We start from the raw sequence: 5,493 nt of genomic DNA, 5'->3' as shown, positions 1-5,493 counted from the left end.
TGAGAGTACTACGTAAGAGTAAAAAGTGCAAGTGATAAGAATAAAATGTTGAATCCGTAAGAAGTACGGACCAACAATGTATGAATGCAATGATAGAATCCGCGAGACGGATTCAAGGAATGAAATATATGAATGCAATGCTTGAATCCGCGAGACGGATTCAAGGAATGAAAGATATGAATGCAATGCTTGAATCCGCGAGACGGATTCAAAGAATGAAAGATATGGATGCAATGCTTGGATCCGCGAGACGGATTCAAGGAATGAAAGGCATGAATGCAATGTTCTAATCCGCGAAGCGGACTTAAGGTATAAAAAGGCGAAAACTAGTCTACATAAGAAGAGTCAATGGTTTGACCATGATTGCGTCAAACAAGTCATATAAGTAAATGTAAAGCAAATGAACAAAGGAATGATAAGAATGAAGATATTCGAATGTAAAGTAATTACAGACCGAACAAGTAAATATTCCTTAAGTGATATGATCCAAATTATGTTTAAACTTATATATATATATACATGAATATATTTATGCAAATGCGAAGGATAAATGGGACATACGGGTCAGATGGCGATCGCCATTTGAACTCGGTAGTTAATGATTTGATTTGTTAAGTTTTATACTCATAGGTGAGCTTGAAGAATGGACACGCAATGTCACTAATTGATGATCATCATAAGATATGGATAACGAATCAATGGAATTTACTTCCGTCAGGTATGTATAAAAAGAGTTATAACTTAAATAGGAGGTTATGACTCGACTAGAGATGGATGTGTTAGAATAGAATGTATATATACAAACCGTAATGCAAAAATGTAGAATGAATTTCAAAATGTTCGTAATGATCGTCGAGTGGTATAGAACTTGAATGCTCGTAATTGTGGAAATTATGATAGAATGTAAGAGACGACAAGTATCGTTAAGAAATACTAACCTTGATGCTCGGCTTGTTGGCCATGTTCATTTGAACAAGACATTGTAGAAAAAGATACACATGGCATAAATAACAATAGTAACTATGGGAATAATGCTTAGTCTTCGTGATTTAAGTACGGATAAGTAAGTTTAAGAAGGGTGATTATAGTTGTAATAATAAGTCCTTGAATGATTATAGTATGCATATGGTAATATATCGACCCCTCTTATGAGCTTAAAGGTAAACGAAAGTAATGATAGTAATGGAATGTTTAGGATGACTCATAGTGAACAAAAGGAAATATAGCATATGGTGTATGAGTAGTATGAAATAAATCGATTTATTTCGATTAGTAAATATGTGAATGTAATGTGCTTAATTAGGAAGTTAGAAACAAGCAATAGACTTGGGTTTGCACGATTAATAATTGCACAAAATTGGAATAAATTTGATGAATGAAACGCTAGTGATGGTATGCGCTAGGAGCTAGCATTATAAAGTAAAAGACACTAATAAGAGCTCTGGGTCAGACCCTGACCCTTGTGTGATTATGAAAGTAAATTACTAATTTAAGAAGATAGGGTCAATGCGTACGATTATATTTTGTTCTTGAACAAAGCCCCTGTTATAAGGCATGAGTGAATTAATGCCATGATATGCGTTTTGAATGAAACGAGCGAATGAACTTGTATTGATAATCATCACTACGGAACTAACATGAGGCAAGAATTCAAAATCTAATGGTATACAATCTACAAGTGTGCCCTAAGTGTGCTAAATAGAAGGGTTGGTGATAACCCGTAAGGAAAGGTATTCAATGTTAAGTGGAAATGAGCAAGGTTTTGGGGACGAAACCTTCTTTAAGGGGGGTAGACTTGTAACACCACAAACTTCGTATGTCATAAAAAACATTATTTTGCGATGCTAGACAACGGAAGACGGTACTGTAAAACGGTACCGTAAGGAAATGATAGTAAATTTATATATGTGTGTATCTAAGTAAAATAAAGATAAGAGGCCAAGTTAGTAAGGGAAATAACAAACTTAAACACACTTTGATAGACAAGGAGGCTAATGTGTAAATGTGTAATGGAATTTAAAAAAAAAGAAAGAAAGAAACCAGTGTCTGGGTTTGTGCGATCGAGCAGAGGCAGAAGGCAAGGTGAAACCCTAGTTTCACCAACTTCATCAAATTCAGTAGGAATCTCAATGAAAATCGGATGCATGAACCTCAATTTGCAAACATCTAACCTTGTTCAGTAAAGTGGTAAGTCGAATTCTTTGATTTGGTGAATTTTAGGAAAAGGGTTTTTTATCTAATCATGAAATTATGCAAATATGAGTGTGATTTGAAGTTATGAATGCAAGATATGATAGGAATCATGTTTGATTTTAGGATTTTGATTGAGTTATAGCAAAAACCCATTGGGTGAGAAGTTAACACAAGTAGAATGATCAAGTAGGATTATGTATGTGAAGTTTGATGTATGATCTTGATTATAATACATGAATGATAAGTGAACTGATGTAGAATGAAAGAATCATGTAAACTTAGATGATTATTGAAAATAAGTGAGTTCAGCTAGTAAAATGTCATGCTTTATATGTTGTACAATGTGCTTTAAATGTGAAACCCGCCAAGTGTTCGATGAAATGCTTAAGAGAACAAGTATGTGGATTACTAGTAGGGATGATGTCAGGTTCAAGGATAGTGTTAAATTAGTTAATTTTGAATGATGTTTTTAATCGTGATTTATGAATTGACTAGTACGGAGGGAATTGTTTATGATTGAGGGCATATATGATCGTGTGGTTGAATATGTGTTTTACCATATGAGTAGGAAATGAAAATATACGATTCTAGTTCATACTTTGTGTTGCTAAAAAGTGACGAGTAAAGCTAAAATAGGTTACGAATGTGAAATGAATGCAATGTTAGAATGTGCGCTTATACTAATGAAGTAGTAACTTTGATGGTATGAAAGTATAGGATCATGTTAAGATGGAAAAGCATGGAAGGCAAACGGAAAGGGATATGAGGAAGCATGTACGAGACGGGCACTCGAGGTAAGTGATTTCCATAATCACTTATTGGTTTGTTTAAGTAATATAATGTTTAATTATTAAGTTCATATGAAGTTGAGGTCAAATCAATAGATTATTTTGATAAATGCATGAACGGGTCGAATAATTCGTAGACGCATAATAATAAGACAAACATGTGTAAGTTAAGAAATTCCTTAACTCGGATGTTGGATTTCAAGTTCACATGATAGAATGTTAATTTACAATTATGTAGGAAGAAACGTGACGCAAAACGGATGAAAAATGAGAGAGTTATGTCCGTTTCGGTAAGAATTAATGACTAGGAAAAATGCAGAGCTGACACGGCCGGGTGGTGAGCTGACACGGCCGGGTGAAGGTTCTGTGAAAAATATTATTTATGTGATTTATGCATCGTAGGCTTCAGTATATTATCTGTGGACTACGGTGGGCCTCCCAAACATGATTTCGAGTGTTCCCTTGACGATTATAAGTTGTAAACCCAAGTCTAAGCCTCATGTAATTTGTATAAGAGTATGATAGATGTATGTAATGATGATTAGGGAGGTGTGTTAATTAAGTTAAGTGAATAGGATGGTATGTAGGTATGAATAATTGGAGTCATGGTGAGTTTAAGTCGTAGAACCTAGTATGTGTGATGTGTATAGAAGATATATATATATATATATATATATATATATATACACACACGTATGTACATAATTATGCGAAAGGCGTACATTGTGTTGTAGTTAAATAGATGCATATAAATGGTTGGCGACCTTTTTACGAAAATGTAGTACTTGAATATGTTGGGATTACGGGTTTGCTAACCAAGTTATTATCGAGTATGTTGAAAGTGCAGGTTATGAATGTCGGACTTTCGAAGTGTTGATATAGTAATGAAATGGTTGAATGTTAGAAGGATAATCGGGTTGAAGAAACTTAAGCGGTTAGATTATGCTATGGACGTTTTGGTTTATACGATATTTCATGTTTGGTCGTCACCACCTACTAACGGGTTAGTTGTACGAAAGTATATGTCATGCCCATTTAATTGGATAATCGAATGCGTAAGAGAAATGAAAGTACGTACACGAATGGAACTAAAATGACGGTTTTATAAGCAAACAAGTATAGCGACTATCTTTTTAAAGCTTTGTTGTCAAATGTAGGTGAATCCTCAATTTAGGCGACTCGGCGAATTGGAGCGAGCACGTGTTCTTCATATGTGATGCCAAGCGCTTCCGCTAGTTGATACTAATGTTTTGAGTCAAAATACCTTTTTGTACAATTTGTTGGTAGACACATTTTTTTTAGTATTCGATGTTTTGGTTTCAATAGTATCTTGTAGAATGGTATTTGTCTTGGTTATGGTTCAAACAGGGATATACGCATTTTACGGACGGGTCATGCCCAAATTTTGTTAAAATCATGTGTTAATGTTACTAGCGTTTTTACCTTTTAAGTTGTGAAAGATTTGTACATTTTAGAAATTTATGTTTCTAGCGCCTTTTGGATGTCATTTCTTCTAGACGCAAATACGGACGTAACAAAAGGGGTTCGGATAAATTGGTTCGAGTATTTCCACTTTAGGATGGCATAGCAATATTGATTTAGTTTGGGATTTGCTTTTATATTTTAATTAGGGTAAATTGTAGAAATCAACCTTTATGTTATACTCAAGCTGCACTTCATACCTTTCACTATGAAATCGGTCAAACCCAACCCTTATGTTCATGTTTTGCTACAGAGTACAACCTTTAACACAAACGACGTTTGTTTTCTTGGTTAACTGCCCTCACATGCAATGCATGTGAGGGTATTAATGTCATTTCAATTAATCTTTTAATATATATTAAAAGAAATAAATATCATCACTTTACCCCTCTCTCATCTCTTTCTCTTTCCAATATTTTAATTTAAATGTACCCTCCCCGGAATATTCTTGCAAACGCCACTCACTTCCACCTTGATTTGCAAAATATTTTGTCATAAAACTTCCAAGTTCACATATGGCAAAAAAAATAAAGCTAGGGCCATTGCAGACGGCAACAAGGAAGTCTATTCCCATATTCTGATTTCACTTCCTCTTCAACATCTATAAATTTGAAACAAAAATATAATTTACTACAAAATGAAAGTAAACATAAAGAGATGACTGACCAGCAACTACTACCATCCACTATCCACTAATGTTCTTTATCCCGGCAACTACAACTACAACCACAACCATCACAATCTCTGGCCGAAAACACCAACCCAACTATTTTGACCGTGTTTGTGTGGAAATTAAATGGTTGTGTGGTCAAACTATCCACGGATTCAAAGTTACAAAGGTAGTGGTGGGATGGGCGGTGACGGCTTTATGGTAACTGTTGCTGGTGTTTTAACCAGATCTAGGGTAGGGTGGGTAGGGAGTGACAGTGGTGCTGGTCGGATGGAGTGGAGAAGAAAGATAGCAAAGAGAGGCTTGTGGTGGGGTGTTGGTCAGGCTGTGGAGGACACCTTTGAGTTCATTCAGCAATAA

The 5,493-nt window shown here is 35.1% G+C and overlaps 1 long non-coding RNA gene across 1 annotated transcript; it reads left to right on the top strand.

The window, feature by feature from the left end:
• Positions 1–2,071: 2,071 nt before the first annotated feature.
• On the top strand, positions 2,072–4,073 carry LOC110897038. The gene is made up of 3 exons (XR_004889267.1): positions 2,072–2,187; positions 2,911–2,987; positions 3,829–4,073. It is a non-coding gene; the product is annotated as an uncharacterized LOC110897038 (long non-coding RNA).
• Positions 4,074–5,493: the final 1,420 nt, after the last annotated feature.

Source organism: Helianthus annuus, chromosome 3 (genome assembly GCF_002127325.2).
Source record: "Helianthus annuus cultivar XRQ/B chromosome 3, HanXRQr2.0-SUNRISE, whole genome shotgun sequence".
In the NCBI taxonomy this organism is placed as follows: domain Eukaryota; kingdom Viridiplantae; phylum Streptophyta; class Magnoliopsida; order Asterales; family Asteraceae; genus Helianthus; species Helianthus annuus.
Note: the sequence above shows the minus strand (reverse complement) of the source record. Positions and strands in the feature narration are given on the sequence as shown.